Source organism: Girardinichthys multiradiatus, chromosome 4 (assembly GCF_021462225.1).
Source record: "Girardinichthys multiradiatus isolate DD_20200921_A chromosome 4, DD_fGirMul_XY1, whole genome shotgun sequence".
In the NCBI taxonomy this organism is placed as follows: domain Eukaryota; kingdom Metazoa; phylum Chordata; class Actinopteri; order Cyprinodontiformes; family Goodeidae; genus Girardinichthys; species Girardinichthys multiradiatus.
Window position 1 is genome coordinate 750,169 of NC_061797.1, and position 24,338 is coordinate 774,506.

Consider the following 24,338-nt stretch of genomic DNA (forward strand, 5'->3'; position numbering starts at 1 on the left):
AATAAGGTTTTCTAGAGACGGGTGCTTTTCTGTGATTGCAAGAATATTCTCTGAGATATCAGAGACCACGTTACTGGTACCAATCATAACTTCTGTGTTTTTCTTGTTGCAGATGTTTTTAATCCCATCCACAGCTGTGTTGCCCACTATTAGGGTTCTTGGTCTGGTGGGGCGCTTTTTCTCTGGCAGCTTAGGAGAAGACTGTTTAGAATGAAGGTTGTTCTCAAACCTTTTATTGTTCTCAGAAGATGGATCATTTTCCTGGTTTTCATTCTGTAGTGAAGCAAATTTGTTTTGGAGGGGAATTCCATAATCTCCAGCTGTCTCACTCCTATCAGTTGTTGTGACAGCAGCTCGCTGTCGAAGTCTCCTTTTCCCAGGGGAAACGGGGACATTTCTCTGTAATTCTGGCCATTATAATTTATTTAATTGCTGAGATCTTCCAGTGAGTCGTCCACCTTGATTTTTTGGGCATGCCCCTAAAACATGCCAGGGGTTCTGCCGGTAGGTTTATTCTCAGTGTTCTGATTACCGGCTGATAGGAGGGTCCGTCTGATAGTCGAACCTCGGATACAGGAAGAGCAGTGTGGTTTCGTCCTGGCTGTGGAATACTGGACCAGCTCTACACCCTCAGCAGGGTCCTGGAGGGTTCATGGGAGTTTGCCCAACTAGTCTACATGTGCTTTGTGGACTTGGAGAAGGTGTTCAACTGTGTGGTTTTATTGGCTTCATCAGCTCGTGATCTACAGCTCTCACTGGAGCAGTTCGCAGCCGAGTGTGAAGCGGCCAGGATGAGAATCAGTGGCTCCAAGTCCGAGGCCATGGTCTTGAGCCAGAAAAGGGTAGAGGGCCTTCTCCGGGTCGGTGGGGAGATCCTGCCTCAAGTGGAGGAGTTCAAGAGTCTTGGGGTCTTGCTCACGAATGAGGGAAAAATGGAGCGGGAGATCAACAGACGGATTGGTGCTGCGTCAGCAGGGATGCGGGCACTGTACCGGTCTGTCATGGTAAAGAGAGAGCTGAGTCAAAAAGTTAAGCTCTCGATTTACCGGTCCATCTACGTTCCTACCCTCATCTATGGTCATGAGCTTTGGGTCATGACCGAAAGAACGAGATCACGGATACAAGGGGCCAAAATAAGTTTCCTCCGCAGGGTGTCTGGGCTCTCTGTTAGAGATAGGGTGAGAAGCTCGGTCATCCAGGAGAGACGCACAGTAGAGCCGCTGCTTCTACATGTCGAGAGGTGCCAGTTGAGGTGGCTTGGGGTTCTGGTTAGGATGCCTCCTGGATGCCTCCCTGGTGAGGTGTTCCAGGCACGTCCCACCGGGAGGAGGCCCAGAGGAAGACCCATGACACGCTGAAGGGACTATGTTTCTAAGCTGGCCTGGGAACGCCTTGGGATTACCCCGGACGAGCTGGCCCAAGTGGCTGGGGAGAGGGAAGTCTGGGTCTCTCTGCTTGGGCTGCTGCCCCGTGACCCGACCCCGGATAAGCGGAAGACAATGGATGGATGGATGGATGGATGGATGGATGGATGGATGGATGGATGGATGGACGGATGGATGGATGGATGGATGGATCTTGATCAAACGAAAAGTTCTTAAGTGATGTTTTAAAAATAGCTACCTTAAAGGCCTGTGGTACATATCTGTTTATCAAGGATAGATTCATCATAAGTAGGAACCCTCTAGGTGTGTAGAGTGCCATTTTCTCTCCAATGTTCAAACTTGGCTTTAATGAAGCATTTAAAGGACATCACAAGCCCCCAGCTGGACCCCCTGCAGTTTGCCTATCAGGCAAACAGCTTAGCAGATGATGCAGTCAACTTGGGACTACACTTCATCCTGCAACACCTCGATCACCCAGGATCCTGTTTGTGGATTTCAGCTTGGCCCTCAATACTATCAACGCAGACAACATCCACCAGAAGCTCCCGGCCTCCACCTGTCAGTGGATCACCAGCCTCCTGAAGGACCGGCAGCAGCAGGTGAAGCTGGGGAGCATTTTCTCCCGCACAAAAACCATCAGCACCAGCGTCCCCCAGGGGTGTGTTCTCTCCCCACTCCTGTTCTCCCACTACACAAATTACAGCATCTCAGCGGACCCATCAGTGAACCTCCTGAAGTTTGCAGATGGCACCACTGTTACTGGAATGATCCAGGACAGTGATGAGTCTGCATACAGACTGAAGGTGGATCGGCTTGCACACTGGTGTGGTCAGAACCATCTGAAACTTAACCCACTCAAGACTGTGGAGATGATGGGACTTTCGGAGAATAGCACTCCCACGTACCCCCTTACCATCCTCAACAACACTGTGTCTGCTGTGGACCACTTCCGGTTCCTAGGAACCACCATTTCTCGAAACCTGAGATGGTTCTCACACACAGACAATGTTCGGAAGAAGGCCCAGCAGAGACTTTACTTCCTGAGGCAACACAAGAACAACAACCTTCCACAGGAGCTGCTGATCATCTTCTACACTACCATCATTCAGTATGTCCTGTCTTCATCCATCTCTGCGTGGTTTTGCTCATCCACAAAACAGGACAGGTTCAACCTGCAACGAACAATGATCACCTGCACTGTTGTATTGCTCTTGCATCTTATACTGCTCTATATTTACTCTCACTCACTTAAAACTGTGCACATATATTTATATTATATTGTAGATATGTTTATACTGTTTAATTTGTACTGTATTGCACCGACTACGCCAAAACAAATTCCTTGTATGTCCAAAAACGTACTTGGCAATAAAGCTTTTCTGATTCTGATTCTGATTCTGATTCTGACAATCAGATCTGCAGAGAGAATCATTAGGGTTGACCTTCCCTCCATCCAGGACTTATACAGGTCTAGGGTCAGGAAAAGAGCTGCTAAAATCTCTGCACACCCCACAAACCCTGCACACAAACTGTTTAGGCTTCGACATTCAGGTCGGCGTTACAGAGTGCTGTCTGCGAAAAGGGTTAGGATTAGCCACAAAGACAGTTTCTTCCCCCAGTTGGTTTCTCTGATGAACACTTGACAGTCAGAGTTCCAGAACAACACCATACATACTTGGGCTGATCTCATGTTATATTCTATTGTAAAGTCAATTGTGTACAAATATGTACAAATAAACCATACGCTGCAAGGTGTAGTGTGGAAAAGAAGAAACATTACTCTGACTTTGCTGTACAGAAAACTAAGTTGGTTTATTATTTTCACAACACTTCTCAAAACGGCTGTCCTTCTGTCAGTCTCCCTGCTACACCCAGCAGCGCCTCTTATATACACTCCAGACCCCACCTTCTTAATTCAAATTAGCCAATCTTCTCAATCTTTCAGAGGGGGAAAAGAAACAAGAAGTTAATTTCGGATATATAATGAAGACATTAAGAATTTTTTGTCAATAATGAAACATTTACTAAACATGGTATGTATACAGATGCACAATTTATCAATCAAATTATTCTTTTAAATTATTTTGACTTTCTTCACAATTTAAACCAATCAAACTTCTGCTCTCATCAGCTCACTTCCTATATAAGAGCTAGGTTAGAGGCGGCCCTCCTCTTTAGCTGGAACACCGGATGGCTGTTACAGAAGATACACCCACATGGCAACAAGCAAACAATTCTGCAGTATATTAACACAAACTGTTCAATTAATCCCACACTCTGAAACTAATGTAAAAAGTTTCAAGTAAGCTTAAGTTTCAAGTAAAACAGTTGATGGAAAAATAAATAAAAAAACATAAGAAAAGATTAAAAAGCACAGAGTGCATTAATTAAGGGGTTAAAGAGTTAAAACTTTCCTGAAGGAAGTTTTGTTTGTCTTAAATATTGCGATCAGTCGGTAAAGAAGGTAAAAGTGAAAAGGGACATTAGAGATGCGAAAAGAAAGTTGTTTTAGAAAGGAGTATAGTTCATGTTGTGGAAGGAAGTGACAGGCAGGGGGACAACTGACTGACTGACTGATAATATTTTTTTGTGCAAAAATCTGAACCTATACTAAACTTTTTTTCTGCCTCTCTCACACACAAATACACACATATATGGGATTTGAGTTCAACATCTGCGTTTTTGAGTCTGGATTTTAGAAACCTGCCCTTCTCCATGGCTACTCCGCCAGAGACGCTTCTCCAGCACGGCCTGAAAGAGAGAGATCTGCCTTCCTGCATGTTGAAAATCGCAGTGTGACTTTCTACAAGAAAAAAAAAAAAAAAAAACTCAGAAGAACTCTGGACCCACTGAGATGGACAACGATCCATGCTGTTTGCAAGAGCCAGAAGAGTGATACACTGGATTTATATTGAAAGCATCTTATGCGGGCAGAAGAGAAACCGGAGCAAAGTTTCTTCTTTCTCCCTCCTGAAGAAGTTAAAGTGGACAAAGAATGAGTGAATGTCTCACCAACAGACCGGGGAAGGGCCTGGTTGTTTTTTGGACTGATAGAGGACTGTGTGACAGTCTGACTCTGGAGCGATTTAGAAACTGATGGGGGTAACGTACAAACACACACATTTGCATAAATCTTTTCCTATTTTCTGCAATGAAGAACGCTTATTAACCACTGCTCATGTGACGCTTGCTTGACGTGGACAGATATAGCGGGTTAAAATATTATTTTAGGGTTAGAAAAGTATCTTTAAAAGGGTGATAACTTAGTTCATTTGATACTTTCCGGTTAATTCTTTCAGAGAAGCAAGTTCTCTTTCGTCGTGGAATATTCGGGGTCAATTATTCTAGTTATTAAAAGTTATGAAAATGCAGAGGAAGTTACAACATCTCCAAAACTCAGCAGTAACCATGTGTTTCTATGTTATTTTCAGGACAGATCTCATGAAGGAGCATTTTTAAAACCCAGCGAATGCGTAAAACCTGATGGGTTTCTCCTTCAGGTATTATTTTCTGTTGTCAGAGTTTGTATCCCATAAATCTAATGGGTAGAGACCTCATTAAAACAGGCGTAGTTTTTACTGCAGATGGTCTTCATACAGTTTCTGACACAGTACTTACAGTTTGGTGCAGTTTTTGTCCGCAAGTGTTAACTGACGCTTATGGAAAGTACAAATTCATTGTTTTTCACAGCAGCTGCTGGGAAGAGGTTATATTAGGTTTTTTCTTCCCTCTTCTGATTCATGCAGCGTGTTGATTTACACTGTACCTTATATCAGGTCCTGACAAGAACTATGAAAGGTTTGGTTCTGCAGGTTCTTTTTTCTCCCTTTGGAGAAGGAAAGGACACCTGATCAGTTCTGTGTTGCACAGAAATATTAAAACACTTGTTGTTTTCTAAGATATCACCAGCTAAAACTTTTAAAACTTTTGAGAGTAATTGGTTTTGTTCAACACATTTCCCTTGGTAAAACAAACCTTTAAAATGAGAATGAAAAATGGGGTTATTTAGAAAGAATCTGATTGGACAGTGGTACCACACAAAAATTAAACTAATCTCATGTTTCCTAAAAGACTCTGCATGAAAAGGCCTTCAGAACCGTGGAGTTATTTTCCACCACAGTAACAAGTTTTTTTAAGCATGCTTTTTCTTTATTTTAAAACAGATCTGGTTTTTGTTTGTTTTGTTTTTGTTTTTTTAGCATAATGTTTGTCTGAAGCTTCTTATGAACTGGGTTAGAAGCAAATATGATCTGAGGTAAATTAGGAGCTGTGAACTAATAATTTTAAATCTGATTATGGTCCAAGCAGAAACAATATATTTAGCCAATCCTTCAATCTCTGCAGAAAGTTAACACCATTGTTCAATGCAGTAGTACTCAACTTGTGGTTCCTGGACTCCTGAAGCCTGTAAGCCATAGATTTTGGGTCCATAAAATTATAATACTTAATTAAAGGTAGACCGATTACTTATCAAAACAGATCTAAGCCAATGATGGGTTCCAGTCATTTGGTGGCTTTGAAATGCAATAATACTCAAAAATTTCTACTCTGGGGAACACAGATTGGGGTTGAAGAGTTTAGTTTTGGAACCAAGGCTAGGATTCTTTATAACAGAATCCAGACAAGTAAAATCCTTCATTTTAGGAAAAGAAAAGAAATAAAGGCTCTCTTAACAGTAAGAGGATGGTCGACTCAAACTCAAGTCTCCTTGTTTGATTTCTTAGGGTTTGAAGATTAAAGGAATACATATGAGTACAAAGGTACACAAGGTGATTTCAGATTACTAAGAGATAAAATATTGGGACATTTATCAGCATTTGGATTATTAAAGAGGGGTTCTAGTAATAAGTTCTCCCCAACTCTCAAAATTTAAATAGCCGAAATTAAAGAAAATGAGAAAAAGTCCAGTTTGGAGACAAGCTTCTTATCTTAATTTCAGATTAAGTCAAACACTGCAGTTTTGTTTAGTTTGGGTATAACATGAAAATGTTAATGCTGACTTTTCTAATTTCCCCTCGGGGATCAATAAAGTATCTTTGAATTTGAATTAAATTAAAAATACTTCTTTGCATTTAACTTGAAATTCTGCAATGCAGCTGCGATCAAATTGAGCCAAACAAAAAGAGAACTATAACAATAACTCTCAGGATTGTAGTTATTATTACAGAGTTACAGTACAAAGAATTAGCAAAAGGTTTCAGCATCAGTAAATTTGGATTCATATAAGAGAAAACTGTTGCTGTGCTTCTAAATACTTTGAGATCTCTTTGGACTATGTGCACTCATTTTTAAAAAGGATCCTGACGATTGTCATAACAAAATCGATCAATTATAGCATTAAAAGATATGGCTGAGAAAACATATTCTGAAAAGAGATTGTTAAAAATTTCTTTGAATTCTTGAAGCTTCAAATTTGGCCATTTGTTTGTCTCTGATGTTTTGTCTTTGTTTTGTTGGTATGAATGTTTGATTATATGTTGCATGAAACAATAATTCATGTTTAGAATAATGTTTCTAAATCTCAGATTGATTAAACTTTGAGTTTTCAGGAGAGTTAAGAAGCAGCTTGTTTCTGAGGTAGGTGCATGTTAACAGTTTTGCAGTTTAAGTTACACTAATGTGGGATGGGATGAAGAAACTGTGGGTCCGCCAATAGGCTGTCAATCAAAGGTTAGTTCTTCCTGACTCCGCCCACCTACCAGGTTGGTTCATGCCTTTGTTGTCATGGTAACGCTCAGCACCTCCCTTCCTGAGTTTTAACACTGTTTAAGAGACAATAGAATCAAAATGCTTGTAGTGATTGTTGCCTTAATAACATGTTTTTTTTGTATAATGATTAAGGATGTAGCATGACTTTTAGATGTATGTGTTTTATTATTAAAAGGTTAATGAAATAGTTTAAACTAGTTTGAAGAATTAGTTTTGCATGCAGAATCATTGGTGATTTATTAGATTGAAAGTTTCCCTGGTACCATTAAGCTAACTGACAGTTCAAGATATGCAAGAGTAAGGAATATATTTTTGATAAAGAATCTGAGTCATGACTTTATACTTGGTGGGAATTATTTATTAGATTCGAATTTGTAGGGTTTATTCATCCAAATTACATTAGATGTCCATTAATCTAATACTCATCTTTGTACAAGACAAATCAGGATGATATGTGACTAATTTCTAAGTGAGACATTGATGAACTGAATAACTAAAGTTTGTGTTTAGTTGTTAATGGAACTGAATTGCAGTTAAAAACATCTGGATTTTCTTTATGTTGCTTTCGTTAAATTCATAGTGACACATAGTTATGTCAGAATTCATTTCTTTGGTTCTAGGTAATGTGATCTTGGTTATTAAAACATTTTTGTACAAACTTTTTGCTGGATTGTCGCATGGGTTGGACCCTGCGCCAGAAGAGGGGAATGTCAGAATAAAGCAACATGGGGTTCCAAAAGTTTTTGCACTCATGGGAAAAAGGGTAGCTCATACCTCCAGTGAGGACTTAGTGACAATGCGAGAGAGACGTTGTACTTTGTTTATATAAATGGTGCATAGCTCCCTAAGACCACATTCTGAAAACCTGTTTGAAAGAGATGTTGTTGATTCTTTTGTGAAATTTTATATCTCCACAGATTAGACCATTTTTGAAATTCTTTTTGGGTTTTCTGAAACTATGAAATGTTGACCTGTAATCAGACCTTCCTCAAACATCATGTCACATTTTTGATATTCAGAATATTTAGCTGATGGTCACTGCTAGTATATCAGGTGAAGTCAGAAGATCAATTCTTTTGATTTTGTTGGATGTTTTGATGAAGTTCATGTAGTTAAGCACTTAGGTTTGAGAATGGGACTTTGAATTGAAAATTAGCCAAGTGTTGTGAAGGCTCTACCTATTGTTCTCACTTATATGAGATTGAGACAAAGGACACAGGCAAATATCAGTCCTTTTGAAGTGCTGTGTGGCAGGTCTCCTATTTTGGACATGGGGATATTGCCAAGATAATGTTCTTCCACATCTTTGTGTGAAGATAGGATGTTGTTTTACTGTCAAAACCTGTCCACTGTGTTTTCTCAAGTTTCACAGATGGTGAAGGCTGCATTACCAGAAACAGCCACTTCCACCCTCCAGTCCTTTATTCCTGGGGACTGGATTCTGGTCAGAGAATCTAGGAGAAAACACAGGAAGTCCAGGCGCTGGAATGGCCCATATCAGATCCTACTAGACATCCAGGAAAGCTGCAGGAAAGCTGCAGGAAAGCTCCAGCACCTCCAGCTTCATCTGGCTTCCAGGACACAAGTCATCTTCTAACTGGATCATCCACGGCTGAAAGGTGTGAGGACAGCAGACCACCACAAGACAAAGAACTGTAAGCTGATCACTGGCGAGTGATTGAACAGGTGGTTGAAGAACACTGTTCTTACAAGGGCACAATAATCCCTTGGGCAGTGCAACGTTATTTCAGAATCTACTTAAGGCCATCGCATTGCCTGGAAGTTAGAAATCATAAGGTCATTTGCCTCACTGCACACACACCTCTGTGAGAGATTCTTTCTTTCTTTCTTTCTTTCCTCCCACTTTGACAGCGAGACTGACTCTGAGGAGGATATCTCGGATGCTTTTATCTAACTTTTATGTTTATTGCTTGATATTTATCATTATGGTATTCTTTCAAATTTGAATGTGTTCATTTCCACCATTGTTTAGTTGGACTATGGAAGCCTAACTTCCAGCAGGTTAGAGTTCCTGTTTCTAAATATATTTCTAGAGGAGCTTCCTACGACCACCCACCTGTACCAGACTGGTAACAGGGCAGCTTGAAGCCACTCAGGAGAGTCAGCAGGATTTTTTGTTTTTTTTGTTTTTTAAGTTGTGTTTATAATTTGTTTTCTTTGAAAAAAAACTGTTTGCTTTCAGTACCAGAAGAAAGGACATTCCACTTCAAGGTCACAATGCAGCTATATGGAAGATGGTCTGTTCTGATGCTAATGATTGGTATTGCAAGTATTTTTATAACTCTTGTGTTCATTTTGGGAAAGGTACAGCAAAGACAATGTGTGGTTAATCTGACTAATAATACTCATCAGCGGATTCGAAGAGAGATTCATCACTTTTCTGACTACTATGATCATACTGATAATGTATGGTGGCAACTGATGCATCAAAACTGTGAGGAATTATACTGTAAGAAAAAGCAGAAATGTTAGTAGATTTTCTAGTGAGATTAATTTAACGTGTGCTTCTACAGGAACTCTTTATAGAATTCGGGGTATTAGAAATCCGATTAAAGATCCAGATATTTGTATTACACAGGAGGAAAGTACACCTTATTTCCTTGGAAAGACGGAGGGTTGTAAAACTATTATACCAGTTTCATGTGCCTTGACCCACATTAATACATCTAGATCTTGTCCTGTCAGGACTCATCCTTATACTATTTCAGAATCTTTGGCTCTAGATCCCTTTGTGTTAACTCTTAATCTTACAGCCTTACCGGATGGAGGTTAATTGTATGGCATGGCATGTAAATTAACCAGGATTCCTGTTACTTTTCCTAGTAGAGATGGGTTTTCGTGTCCTAAGAACATGGGTTGGATGTGTGGAAATAGATGATATCTGTATCTGCCTGCTACTTGGTCTGGAGTATGTTATCTAGCTCACTTACTACCTACGGTCACAACTTATACTTCAATCAGCCTAAGTTATTAGAACGATGAGTTTGCAAACTAGAATGGCTTTGGATTATCTGTTAGCTGAGAGGGGTGACGGTTTTGAAGAATCTTCCTTTAGTTGTGATTATCTTGTAATCAGAAGAAAGGAGTGTGATGGAAATTCTTGCAGTAAGCATTCCACAGTGTATGACCTTTGGGTTACCTCACTCCCCTGAACCTCTGTGTTATTGGAGAAAGCTGTAAAAGTCATTATCAGAAGTTTAATGGTTAAGGCCATTTTTCAGGGTGATGCCTTTGGGAGGGTAGATGGTTGTTTCTAGGTAACCTTGTCACCTTTGAACCCGAGAAGGGTCTAGGGTCGTAAAACACATACTCTTTGCAGTTGAGATAACACTGTCTTGTTCTGGTATAAATACTGTGTGTAAATAGCGTTCGGGGCTCTGTTTCACTGACTAACCTCAGTGTCAGGGTCTTCAAACGCTGAATGCCTTTGAATAAAACTTATAAAGACAAAGTCCGGATTTTCTCTTGTTATGAGTCAACTTCTACCCACTTTGATAAGAAAATTCCACAACAGCTTACATAGGGGATGATTACTGTGTGATTTTTCTTTTATTATTGTATTATTCAACATCTTCATATGTGTTTCATTGTCACAATTGCTTGCCTGTTTTTTTTTAATCAGTGTGGACTTTGAAAGTGCCTTTTGTGCCTTTGAGGTTACACTGTGTGGGATGACACAGGTTTAGGCTTCCCCTATGTTAATCATTCCTGCTGTGAAATACAAGCTAAAGGGTAACATTTGATGCAGAGGAGCCAAGATGTCTGGGTGAGAATTAATTAAATTAAGAACAGAACAGATTCGGCTTAGCTCAGTAGCACATGGCTGATGCTGTAAACTGTCTCCCTTATAAGGCTAAATTAATAAAGCTGATTGAGTGATGATCATCAATCTCCTTCTTTGGTAAACATAATTTTTTCCACAACAGAAGTCTCCCGGTTTCTGACTATTTGGAGCCAAGCCACCCATGAAATCCTGGTGCTTCACTTCACACTATCAACATGCATCAGAATAAATATCTAAGTGTAAATATTCCAGCATGGTTTCTGCAGACTATCAGAACAGAAATACTGATCAACAGATACATCAATACAGTCTGTAAGTGAGGCTCACCAGTAAATATCCCCTGAACTGGTTATAGATGATGGCAGTCAGTAAGTTCATCAGACAGTATGTTCCTGCCAGGCCAGGAAGCAAAACAAATTCCTCCTTAAACATTGCACTGTTCAGCAACCACTATAGCTTCAAGCTGCTTGGCTGTCATGGTGACCGTCATAGCTTACCGATGACACCGAAGGTGATAAAGAAAATGGAGTAGTCTCTGTTGATGGAATAGGCGGGGATCATGACTGTGACAGAGAACATAAGTGTGAAAGCAGCAACAGTTACAGAACACGAGCATGGGTGGCTCAGTGTTTCACTGTACCATCAGGGTTGTTGGCTGTGGTAAGCAGCACTAGCAAAGAGGTCAGGGAAGTAGTCATGTCTCTGAAATGTAACTTCCACTCGCTATTCTTCTTTGGATCCTGGAACAGAGCAACACAGAGAGGATAGATGAACAGCTTGATTTATCAACCTTATGAAATTCTAATCTGTGGACTTGAAATACTAAACAAGGTAAGGCAATGTTATGTATAAAGCATAAGGATTGTTAGTATTAATAATATAAATAAATACTGAAATACAATATGAAAATGTTGGTTTATCTTTTATCTAACATCCAGAGATGGTAAAATCAGCAGCTTTCAATTTGGTTTAATGTGTTAGAGGATGATAAAAACACAACCTGGACAATAATTTACATTTATACCACAATTTCCAACACAAATTACGCCATAATATAATCAGTCTCTGAAAGACCAAGTCCATCTATCTATTTTTTCCACAAGAATTAAAAGGCTCAGAAGCAACCAGACAATGCTAATCATCACTGGTGTGAGCACCTGAATGAAAGCAAAAGTTTTGAATGTTTGAAGTCTGGAGTATCCAGTTGTGTGTTAACATAACCAAGGAAGGAAGACAGCAGCAATGAGCTTAGAGAAGCCGTTGGTGCTAAAGGAAGTGCTGAATAGTTATACATTCATCAATTGATCAATATAAACAGGTCTAAATACTTTGAAAGAAGGATGAATGGATGAAAGACCACACATTTGATCCACCGGACCATGTGTGCACTTTTCTTTAAGAAACTGTTACTGCCAATCAATCTTGAAAGGGTAATAAGGTACAAAATTAAATCTGTTATTCTATTAGAGGTGGAAAACATTCTACCAGATCTACCAGTCTCTCAGAAGTGGATGTCCCAGCTAATTCACTCAACAGCAATGTATTGAAAGCAACTTTATTTGTATAGTACCACTCATATACAAGTTAATTCAAAGTGTTTTATAGTAAAACAAAGGAACAGTGAAAAAACACATTAAAACACTAAATAAACTAATGGTCAAAGGTTTTAGAAGGCCTTTCTTATTTAATGTTATGTTTATTACAAGATGCCTTCATGGACCACGCAATTGAGGCACGTCATGTCGCCAGGTACAGCAGAACTGGGGTCTCACTGTGGAGCAAGGCGCTCTCGTCAGACCCTAACCCTAACCCAAGCACGAATGAGAGACCTGAGGCCATCTCCCAGTGGGCCCATCACATGCAGGGGGAACCATGAGGATCGGGCAGCAGACGAAGGTTGAGACCTAGACGGGCCGATCTCCGGATGCTTAGGCTGGCTCTAGGGACGTGGAATGTCACCACACTGGGGGAGAAGTAGCCTGAGCTTGTGCGGGATGTAGAGAGATATTGACTGGAAATAGTCATCTATGCATAAAGTGGGCTCTGAGACCGAGCTCCTCGAGAGAGGCTGGACTCTCTTCTACTCTGGAGTGGCCGGCAGGGAGAGGCAGCGAGCTGGGGTGGGTTTGCTTGTTGCCCCCCAGCTCAGCCGTCTCGTATTGGGGTTTACCCCAGTAGATGAGAGGGTCGCATCCCTGCTCCTTCGGGTTGGGGACAGTCTCTGACTGTTGTTTCAGCCTACGGGCCAAGCGGTAGTGCAGAGTATCCGGCCTTCTTGGCGTCCCTGTCTGGGGGGCTGCATAGTGCTCCTCCCGGGGATTCCGTTATGCTGCTGGGGGAATTCAGCACCCGCATTGGAAATGACAGTGACACCTGGAGAGGCGTGATTGGGAAGAATGGCTTCCCCGATCTGAATTCGAGTGGTGTTTCATTATTGGACTTCTGTGCTAGTCACGGATTGTCCTTAATGAACACCATGTCCATCAAGCATAAGGGTGCTCATCAGTGCACTTAGCACCAGGACACCCTAGGCAGGTCGATGATCGATTTTGTTGTCGTGTCTTCAGACCATCAGCCGCATGTTTTGGACATTCGGGTGAAGAGAGGGGCTGAGCTGTCCATGATCACCACCTGGTGGTGAGTTGGATCCGCTGGAAAAGGAGAAAGCCGGACAGACTCGGCAGGCCCAAGAGCATAGTGAGGGTCAATTCAATTCAATTCAGTTTTATTTGTATAGCGCAATTCACAACACATGTTGTCTCAAGGCACTTCACAACAGTCAGGTACATACATTCCAATTAGTCCTAATCATTGAACAGTGCAGTCAGATTCAGTTATTTATTCAAATTGGATAAAATGTTTTTCTGTCTAAGGAAACCCAGAAGATTCCATCCAGTCAGTGACTTGCAGCATTCACTCCTCCTGGATGAGCATGTAGAGACAGTGGACAGTCACTGGCGTTGACTTTGCAGCAATCCCTCTTACTGAGCATGCATGTAGCGACAGTGGAGAGGAAAAACTCCCTTTTAATAGGAAGAAACCTCCAGCAGAACCAGGCTCAGTGTGAGCGGCCATCTGCCACGACCGGCTGGGGGTTTGAGAGAACAGAGCAGAGACACAAAGAGAACAAAGAAGCACTGATCCAGGAGTACTTTCTATGGGAAGGAAAAGTAAATGTTAATGGATGTAGCTCCTTTAGTCGTTTCACCTAGAAAGAAAGAACAGATAAACTCTGAGTCAGTTTTCAAGTTCCAAGTCGGGGCTCCACGAAGGGCTTGACCTGAGAAACGTGGAACGTGGGGTGAATCCTCATGGATTTGGGTAAGGTCCAAGGTCCAACAAATCGGGGTGCCAATTTTCCGGGATTCTACCCTTAATGGGAGGTTTTGTGACCACTTGGTCGGGTCAGACTCACATAATATACGAAGTTTGGTTTCAGTTTCTTGGTTGGCTCTCTCGGTTTGGCCATCAGACTGAGGATGAAACCCTGAGGAAAGACTAACAGAAATTCCCAACAACGAACAAAACTCCTTCCAGAAACGTGACACAAATTGGGGTCCTCTATCGGAAACATTGTCATTAGGGATTCCATGGAGCCTGAAAACTTATTGGGTCAATATCTCACCCATCTCCTTTGCAGATGGAAGCTTCTCCAAGGGCACCAGATGAACCATCTTAGAAAATCTGTCAATTATGGTTAGTAGTACACCATTAGAAACCGGTAGACCTGTCACAAAATCCATCGCAATGTGCGACCATGGGCGAGGGGGAATGGGCAATGGGTGCAACAACCCCGCGGGGGGGCGACGAGAAGGCTTGGCTCGACAACATTGAGTGCATTCAGAAACAAAGTCTTTGACATCCTTGACAGGCGATGGCCACCAAAACTGAGACTGAACTGTCTGAATCGTTCTGCTGATTCCAGGATGACAAACGAGGCGAGAGCAATGACAAGACTCCAATACCTTTGACACAAGGCATTCAGGAACAAAACAGCGGTCCGGTGAACATGATGGTGAGATAGGCAGATCCCTAATGGCCTCCTGGACCTCTCTTTCCACCTCAACTCGGGATACAGACAACCTGTCAGGAAGGATAAACTCCACTTCACCCGCAGATTGAATCCGGGATAGGGCGTCAGGTTTGCCATTTTTACTCCCTGGCCTGTAAGATAGGGAGAAATTAAAACGACCAAAAAACAGAGCCCACCTTGCATGCCTGGGGTTCAGCCGTTTTGCTGATTTCAGGTACTCCAAGTTTTTATGGTCAGTCCACACCATAAACGGCTCCTTAGTCCCCTCCAGCCAATGTCTCCACTCTGTCAATGCCAACTTGACGGCCAGTAACTCTCTGTTTCCCACGTTGTAATTCCGCTCAGCCTGAGACAGAGTCCTTGAGAAAAAGGCACATGGGTGAACACAATCATCCTCACCTCTTTCGCTTAAAACGGCTCCGACCCCAGTGCTTGAGGCATCCACCTCCACGATAAACTGTCTCTCTGGGTCAGGAGACCGTAACACTGGAGCTGACGTGAAGAGTTCCTTTAACCTATTGCAGGCCTTCTCTGCATCCTTATTCCACACAAATTTCACCTTGGAAGAGGTAAGAGCGTTTAGGGGAGTAGCAAACAGGCTGTAATTTCTAATAAACCTCCTATAGAAGTTTGAGAAGCCCAGAAACCTTTGAAGCCGTTTGCAATCAGTTGGAACACGCCATTCCAATACGGCCTTAACCTTGGAGGGGTCAACAAGCACTTGATCTGGGGAAATGATGAAGCCCAAAAAGGAAGTGGTAGTTATGTGGAACTCACATTTATCTGCCTTGACGAACAACTGGTTTTTGAGAAGACGCAGGAGAACAGCTCTGACATGCTTTCTGTGGGTTTCCAGATCTTGAGAATAAATCAGTATGTCATCAAGATAAACAAATACGAATTGACCCACCATGTCTCTTAGAACGTCATTGACCAATGACTGAAAAACTGCAGGAGCGTTAGTAAGTCCAAATGGCATAACCTTGTATTCATAATGGCCCGTAGGCGTGTTGAAAGCCGTTTTCCACTCATCTCCTTCTCTGATTCGGACCAGATGATATGCATTCCTTAGATCCAGCTTAGAAAATATCTTGGCTCCCTGGATCTGATCAAAAACTGTGTTCATGAGTGGTAAGGGATATCTATTTGTAACTGTTATCTCATTAAGGCCTCTATAATCAATGCATGGTCTCAATGAACCATCCTTCTTCCCAACAAAAAAGAAACCAGCACCTGCAGGAGAGGAAGAGGGTTGAATGTGCCTTGCCTTTAATGCCTCATCAACATATCTCTTCATGGCCCTGTGCTCTGGACCAGACAATTAATAGGTTCTGCCTTTAAGGGGTGATGTGCCAGGAAGCAAATCAATAGCACAATCATAAGGTCTATGGGGTGGCAGAGCTGTGGCCTTGATTTTATTAAAAACCTCCTTTAAATCATGGTATTCTTGCGGTACCTTGGATAAATCCGGACAGGTCTCCTCAACCTCATTCTCCACACTGACCTCCGTAGCAGCAGACAAAAGACAGTCGGCGGAACATGACTCAGACCAACCCAAAACTTCTTTTTTATTCCAGTCGATGTGAGGGTTGTGTTTCTGCAACCAGGAGGCCCCTAGGACTACAGGAAGTTCAGGTGAATTAATGATCATCACCAAGGTTTTTTACTTTATTACCGGAGGAGGCCTTAACAATCTCCTGGATCAAAGACTACCTGACAAACAGACCACAGTTTGTGAGACTGAAGGGTTGTGAGTCTAACCAGGTAGTCAGCAGCACAGGAGCACCACAGGGGACTGTACTCTCACCATTCCTTTTCACTCTGTACACCTCAGACTTCCAGTGCAAGACAGACTCTTGTCATCTGCAGAAATACTCGGATGATTCTGCAGTCGCGGGGTGGATCAGAGATGGACAAGAAGCTGAGTACAGGAAGGTGGTGGACCGCTTTGTGGCATGGTGTGGAAACAATCATCTCATTTTGAACGTGACTAAAACAAAGGAGATGATTGTAGATTTTAAGAGAAACAGGAATAAGTCAAAAACTATATCTATCATGGGAGAAGAAGTGGAGGTGGTGGAGGAGTATAAATACCTCGGTGTTCACCTGGACAACAGACTAGAGTGGAGATGCAACTGTGAAGCCATCTACAAGAAGGGACAGAGCAGACTGTACTTCTTGAGGAAGCTTAGGTCCTTTGGTGTTTGCAGCAAGATGCTGCATATCTTCTATAAGTCTGTTGTGGAGAGTCTGGAGTATCTACCATCATCTGCTGGGGAAGCAGCATCAGAGCCAGGGACTTAAAAAAACTCAACAAGCTGATAAAAAAGGCTGGCTCTGTTCTGGGGACTCCTCTGGAACCTCTGGAGATCATTGTGGAAAGAAGGATTCTTCATAAAATGAATAACATTATGGAGAACCCTGAGCATCCTCTTCATGAGACTGTCCTACAACAACAGAGTGTCTTCAGTCAGAGGCTTTTTCAGATCTGCTGTAAGACGGAGCGCTACAGGAGATCCTTCCTGCCCACAGCCATCAGCATCTACAACGGCTCTTTGAGGAAACCTTCATAATATGAGCTATAACAACATTTAATTTCCTTTTGGGATTAATAAAGTATTTTTGAATTGAATTGAATTGAATTGAATTAATGCATGTGCCTGATTTTAAATCTATATGATTCGATTAAATTGACATAGCCCATTTTAAAGTTACCCACCATTCACACAATGCAACAGGAAACAACACTCCAATTATTTTTACCTCCATCTTCCTCCCTCCCTGTTGGATGGAGTAAGGGGGAGTCAGGTTTAGCCTAAACCGGCTCAGTTATGGTTGAGGTACAAACACACCCTCCATTTCTGCTACCTGTGCGACCCCTTCTCTTTTCCAATGGTTATAATCAGTCTGACAGAGAGAGGTACCCCCAATCCTTGTGGTTTTTAGTATAACAGTGGCCACCAGTGGGCTCTACATGGACACACTTTATCAGTGTATTATTTTACTTAGTACTCCTACACAGAGCCCATTCTAAAATGGCCAAACTCTAACACTCAGTAGTTTATTCTAACCTCCCCAACAACCCTATACCATTCCAAACCCTTTGTGAAGTGCCTTGAGACGACATGTGTTGTGAATTGCCGCTATATAAATAAAAAATTGAATCCAGACTTCCCTCTCCGCAGCCACTTGGGCCAGCTCATCCGGGGGAATCCCAAGGCGTTCCCAGGCCAGCCGATAAACATAGTCCTTCCAGCATGTCCTGGGCCTTCCTCTGGGCCGGTGGGACATGCCCGGAACACCTCAACAGGGAGGTGTCCAGAAGGCATCCTAACCAGATGACCGAGCAGCCTCAACTGGCTCATCTTGACATGGAGAAGCAGCGGCTCTACTCTGAGTCCCTGCCAGATGACCGAGCTTCTCACCCTATCTCTAAGGGAGAGCCCAGACACCCTGTGGAGGAAACTAATTTTGGCCGCTTGTATCCGTGGTCTCGTTATTTCGGTCATGACCCAAAGCTCATGACCACTGATTAGGATAGGAACGTAGCGCGACAGGTAAATCAAGAGCTTCGCTTTCTGACTTGGCTCTCTCTTCACCACGACAGACCGGTTCAGCGCCCGCATCACTACTGACGCAGCACCAATCCGTCTATCGATAACCCGCTGCATTTTTCCCTCATTTGTGAACAAGACCCCAAGATACTTGAACTCATACTTGAGGCAGGACCTGCCCCCCGATCCGGAGGCGGCACTCTACCCTTTTCCGGATCAAGGCCATGGCCTCGGACTTGGAGGCACTGATTCTCATCCCAGCAGCTTCACACTCGGCTGTGAACTGCTCCAGTGAGAGCTGTAGATCACGGGCTGATGAAGACAATAGGACCACATGATCCGCAAATAGCAGAGACGCAATCCTACGGCCTCCAAAACGGATCCCCTCAACACCTTGGCTGCGCCTACAAATTCTGTCCATAAAAGTTATGTATTGATGACAAAAGACAACCTTGGCTGAGTCCAACCCTCACCAGAAACGAGTCCGACTTACTGCCGGCAATGTGGACCAAGCTCTGACACTGGTCATACAGGGACCTAACAGCCCATATCAAAGGGTCTGGTACCCCATACTCCCGGATTCCCCTCCACAGGATTCCCTGAGGGACGTGGTCGAACACCTTCTCCAAGTCCACAAAGCACATGTAGACTGGTTGGGCGAACTTCCATGCACCCTCCAGGACCCTTCTGAGGGTGTAGAGCTGGTCCAGTGTTTCACGGCCAGGACAAAAACCACACTGCTCTTCCTGAATCCGAGGTTTGACTGTCTGACAGACCCTCCTCTCCAGAACCACCGAATAGACCTTACTAGGGAGGCTTAAGAGTGTGACTCCCCTATAGATGGAACACACTCTACGGTCCCCCGTTTTTTATAGAGGGACCACCATCCCGGTATGCCAGTCCAGTGGAACTACCCCCGATGTCCATGTGATGCTAGAGAGTCGTGTTAGCCAACAAAACCCTACAACATCCTGAGCCTTAAGGAACTCTGGGCAAATCTAATCCACCCCAGGGCCTTAACACCGAGGAGCTTTTTAATCACCTTGGTATCCTCAGCGTCAGAGATTGAAGAGCCCGCCCCAAGGTCCCCAGGCTTTGCTTCCTCAGTGGAAGACATGCCATTTGGATTGAGGAGGTCTTCAAAGTAATCCGCCCACCAACCCACAACGTCCCGAGTTGAGGTCAACAGCACACCCTCCCCACTGTAAACAGTGTTGGTGGCGTACCTCTTTCCCACCCCCGAGACGCTGGATGGTGGACCAGAATCGCCTCAAAGCTGTACAGAAGTCGTTTTCCATGGATTCTCTGAACTCCTCCCATGACTGAGTTTTTGCCTCAGCAATCACCCGGGGCACATGCCGCTTGGACTGCCGATACCCATCAGCTGCTTCCGAAGTCCCACAGGCCCGATAAAAAGACCCGATAGCACTCCTTCAGCCTGACAGCATCCCTCACCGCCGGAGTCCACCAGCAGGTTTGAGGATTGTTGCCGCAACAGGCACCAACAACCTTGCGACCACAGCTCTGGTAAGACGCATCGACAATGCAGGCGTGGAACATGGCCCACTCGGAATCAATGTCCCCCACCTCCCCCGGAACGTGGTTGAAGAGGTGGGAGTTGAAACTCACCCTCACGGGAGACTCCGCCAGGCGTTCCCAGCAGACCCTTAAGATTCGTTTGGGTCTGTCGGGTCTGACAGGCATCCTCCACCACCTTCAGAGCCAGCTCACCACCAGGTAGTGGTCAGTGGAAAGCTCCGCGCCCCTCTTCACCCGAGTGTCCAAGACAGGCAGCCACAGATCAGATGACATGACAACAAAGTCGATCATCGAACTGTGGCCTACGGTGTCCTGGTGCCAAGAGCACATATGGACACCCTTATGCTTGAACATGGTGTTAGTTGTGAACAATCCATGACGAGCACAGAAGTCCAATAACAAAACCCCACTCGGGTTCAGAAAGGGGGGGCCATTCCCCCCAACCACACCCCTCCAGGTCTCACTGTCATTGCCAACTTAAACATGTCCCCCAGCAGAACAAGGGAGTCCCCTGGAGGGGTGCTCTCCAACACCCTCTCCAAGGACTCCAAAAAGGTTGGGTAGTCTTAACTGCTGCCTGGTTCATAAGCACAAACAACAGTCAGAACCCATCCCCCTACCCGTAGGCGGAGGGAGGCTACCCTCTCGTTCACCGGGGTGAACCCCAACGTACAAGATCCGAGATGGGGGGCAACAGGTATGCCCACCCCAGCGGTAAAACATGCAATCTATATTCAGAAGTTTCAGTCCTCAACGCAGCCGTTGCGGGTCCGACTCCCAGCCCAAGCAACCTTTGCTGCATGTCTTCCCCCACTCTCCACCCCTTTCCTGTCAGCTTATAGTAAAAAAAAAGAATTTTTAGAAAAACAAGGCAACCGTGCTGCAAAAACACAAAAAACCCAGTGGTAAACATTCCCCTGTGCCAGCCTTTTTAGAATGTGTTGCAAGCATCAAATTCAAAATGAGTTTATTATTTTGAACATTAAATATCTTGTCTTTGTAGTGGGTTTGTCCCAACTTCATTTGGAATTGGGGTTTTATTCATAAACGCGTATAAATTGCACCTGGCTTTGAAGTGCCCTGGTGCTGCTGCTGCTGTAACATGTCTCATTCTAAAAAAACAGAACTGAATTAAATAGAAAAGGATGATTTTTGTTAATTTTCCTATAGACACATTAGACTCTATACTGCTCAACCACTGCTCAATGAAGAGTATATCTGAATATGCAGATATATCTATAAACACCTGAATCTAAACACGTGTGGGTGTATGTGTGAGTGCACTTGTGTATTTGAGGTTTCTCCATAAGAATATTCAATGGCCTGTCAGAACCTAAGGCAAACATGGAGGACCTTGGAGCTACATCCAAAGGCCCCCCAGAGAATCGGAGCACCCACCTGCAGTGCAGAAGCCCCTGGAAGCTGCAGTGATGTGTTTTGTTGTAGAGTGCATTTAAAACGGAGGGAGAAGGGGGGTGTGGAGAACGGCATGCAGGTGGTCAACAGCTGGACAAGAGCCAGCACCAGCTCACTGACAAATCCACCTCCCATTTTACAAAAGGAAGGGGAGTCGATTAATCTATTCTTGACAGTATCCTGTATATTTTAGACAGTAATTTGGGGGGTTTGAGATTAAGAAACTCAAATAAACTTGATGGTGTTTGTAACCGAACTTTTTTCAGCCAAAATTTGTATTTATTATAGATTAAATTTTTTTGATATTCTAAAAAATGTGTTCTTGACAATCTCATATTGTATAATTAATCTCTTAAATAGGATAAAGTGAATGTATAGGATTTGTGAAGACCCTATTTTTAGAAACTCCCACCATGCTGTCAGAGCATGCTTTCCCTGTCTCCCTAAGAACAGATGTTGATGTCCCAGGCAAGTCATTATACTCCAAATATGAAGACCACTCTTTAAAATATTTGATAGAATCTTCACCCTTAAGCAATATGTATTAAAAAACAGCCTTTACTTTGTGGGTTTTCTTTCTTTAGAGTTAAGGAGACATAAGCATTATCGCTGACAGCTATAGGGCGCATCTTAGTGTCTGAAATGTCAGTCAACAACAAACTGCTGACTAAGAATGCGAGTATGAGTGATGTGAGAAGTTTATTCCCTACGGTTAGGGACAGTCCGTTATCACTCATGTACTTTTTAACTATGTTTATTGATTGTCAACTGCACTGAGTCCCTGTTGTACTCAATCTGTCTATTTCTTCATTTAGACCAAAGCTGAAGTCGCCCCAAAGAAGAGGTGAGCAATCCAAGTGTTCAGACAGTGAAGAAAAAAAGTATGGAAGAATGGGGGGTCATCAACATTCAGCGTATATATACTGACAATACATAACTTTTGGTTATGTGTAGATATTTGTATTATTATAAATCTACCCTCTGGATTTGTAACTGTGTCTAATAACATTTTTGTGAATTAAAATGGCTACTCCCCTTTCCTAGAATTATAGCAGGCAGAAAACTAATTAATAAACAAATAGACCCAAGTGAAATCATAGTTAATGTTTGGGATTGCCTGATGTAAAGTCCAGAAGCAAAGATATAGCAGAGAAAGAGATAGAAAAGAAGAAGGTGCTGGGGGTAGGAGGGGGTCATAAATGTAAGGTTATATTATGTAATATCTGTGTGTGTGTGTGTGTGTGTGTGTGTGTGTGTGTGTGTGTGTAAGTGAGTGAGTGAGTGTGTGTGTGTATGACAGAAAGAAAAAAGTAACGAGAAAGAGATCTGAAAAGAAGCAGTTAACCTGCATGTTTTAGACAAATTTCTTGTTGCTCTTAATAAAGTCAGGAAGTGATCACCTGGTCCCTGAACAACTGCCCATTAACATACAGTTTATCTACAACCACTCAAACCCTGGTGCCTTAAGAGTTATTTCCTGACTCCTGACTGGGAATAATCTACTTTGGAAACTGATCATTAATGCTGAACTCCGACTTCTGACATGCTCTTTTTGCTTATAGTGATGTGATGTTTTTACTCTGTCATTATAGAGTTTCAGTTGACATTGGAGAAATTCACAGACTGTAGATTCAGCATCCTCATCTGCCTGTTCCGGGATGCTGGAGAAGGCAAGGTTTTCTCGCATGTCTCGATGTCGGGTTCTGGGAGCCTGTCTGTTTTCTGCTTGCTGCTAACCTTATTCGTCCAGCAGAGGGTGTCGAGCTACAGGAGGAATGTGGACAGGTGTTTCCCATCTTCTGATCGCCGTGTACGCTACTTAAGCCGTGGCTGCCTGCTACTCGTCGCCTGAGTGTTGAGCCTATGTGGTAATCATCTCGAGCCAGTTTTTGGGTTTTGATCTGCTCTGTTCCTTTCTGACATTTGTGTTTTCGCCTTAGGTATCAGTAACCTTGATGTCCATCGATTCCTTAACTATTCCTCGAGCGCTTGGAGCCTTTTGGATTACCTGTCTGGAATTCTACGTACACTCCTGGACTGAGCAATCTTCACCTTTTACTGGATCTGTGCTACATTACGACAAGCGTAATTCTCCTGCAGACCTGTCCACCCTCCTACGTAACTCCTGCTTCACCTTCCGCTCGCTTTCCACAGAAAGCACGTTTCGCTGTGAGCTCTACTTCAGTTCTCCTAAACCCCGTCTCCCCTGGCGGATTCCGTTCACTCTCTAGTAAGAGTATTTATTTATATTCATGATATTTATATTTATATATTTATATATACATTGCCGTCCTGTTTTCTTATCAGTTCTTTTTTCTCGCACAGTTGGAGAGACCAGATCCCTGTCATTCCTGTGTAGAATTTAGAAATAATAAACTTCTTTTCACCGTTTGATGCTCTCTACTTGTGTTCTTTCTGCATGTGGGTCAGATCAGTGTCAAAAATGATGTCAGAACACTCAGGCCAGACAGACCCAGCAGAGAGTCTCAGTAGAACTCTATCTGAACACTCTCACCAGATTCACTCTCATGACTCTGCTCTTCGTTCTCTTTCTGAACAGATCCAACGGAATAATCAGCAGCTAGATCATATTGTCTCGCTACTCCAGCATTCTTTAAGTCCTCAGACCTCCGGTTCCTCTGAGGGCGCTGTAGCAGCTTCTACTTTTCAACGTCTTTCACACTCACGCGACGTCACTTCCCCTGTTCCGGAGAAGTTCTCCGGTGACATTGATCATTGTAAGGGGTTTTTGTTACAATGTACTCTCGTCTTTAACCGCTCTCCTGCTAGTTTTCCCCATGATGATGCTAAGATTTCTTATATACTGGGATTACTTACGTTGGGCTGAGGCTCGTTTTTCTGACTGTAATCAGTTTGATTGCTCTTTTGATTACTTC

The 24,338-nt window shown here is 43.2% G+C and overlaps 1 long non-coding RNA gene across 1 annotated transcript; it reads left to right on the forward strand.

Annotated features, from left to right (window-relative positions):
- Positions 1 to 23,152: 23,152 nt before the first annotated feature.
- Positions 23,153 to 23,832, forward strand: LOC124866683. Its single transcript, XR_007037883.1, has 3 exons — positions 23,153 to 23,309; positions 23,382 to 23,671; positions 23,767 to 23,832. It is a non-coding gene; the product is annotated as an uncharacterized LOC124866683 (long non-coding RNA).
- The last annotated feature ends 506 nt before the right edge of the window (positions 23,833 to 24,338 follow it).